The sequence below is a fragment of the Tachypleus tridentatus genome, chromosome 8, assembly GCF_004210375.1.
Source record: "Tachypleus tridentatus isolate NWPU-2018 chromosome 8, ASM421037v1, whole genome shotgun sequence".
Classification (NCBI taxonomy): domain Eukaryota; kingdom Metazoa; phylum Arthropoda; class Merostomata; order Xiphosura; family Limulidae; genus Tachypleus; species Tachypleus tridentatus.
The window spans coordinates 143,303,249-143,304,026 of record NC_134832.1 but is presented as its reverse complement, the minus strand read 5'-3'; positions in this window follow the sequence as shown (position 1 = coordinate 143,304,026).

The following is a 778-nucleotide window of genomic DNA, read 5'->3' as shown; positions in this document are numbered from 1 at the left end:
CTAAAATTATCGCGCCTCTGCTATGTGTAATGGATAATCTCTTTGTGGTTATCTTAGTCAATGTTAAGTAACAACCATATCAGTAACGTAGGAAGTCAATCTCTTCCAGTAAAAATGCATCAAAATTAGGAAAATCACTCAAGAGAAGCAAAAATACACTTAAAATTTAATCTAGAACCTAAAAGCTTCCAGGTCCCTAAGGCGAACCTTGAAACCTAAATGTAATAAGTTCGATTGTGGCGCACATCGTTCGGTCAAATAAGCCCCTTCTCCAACTTTTAATTTGTCCCCTACACCTGTGTATATTATGTTAGGGACATAATTACAGACAATTAAGTGTATGTATGTGCTAATTACTGTGTTGTTAAAGCATGGAGAGTTATTACGAGAGCTTTATCTGTTTATATAATTTCATAAGAACACTAAAGTAACTATTTGTTTCATAACCAACGACAGTGTTTCAATCAAACATGTATCTAATTCATGAAACATGTCACTGACTTTCTCAATAAAAAGAAAGCTGAGGAAATAAAAACAGAATGATGCGTTGTATAGGCTGATGATTGTATAACTATAGGTTTCCTAAAATTAATTTATTTTCCTCTCTGTCCAAACAGAAACAAGTAATGAAATAGCAAATAATAACACAAGGAGATGCGTTTACTAAGAATTCCCTCAATGATGACAAAGCAGGTAATTTGTTGATCAATACGCTACGGCACATGCGCCGTGTCAAGCTAGAACAAACCAGATATGCACTTTCATGTATACTCGTATT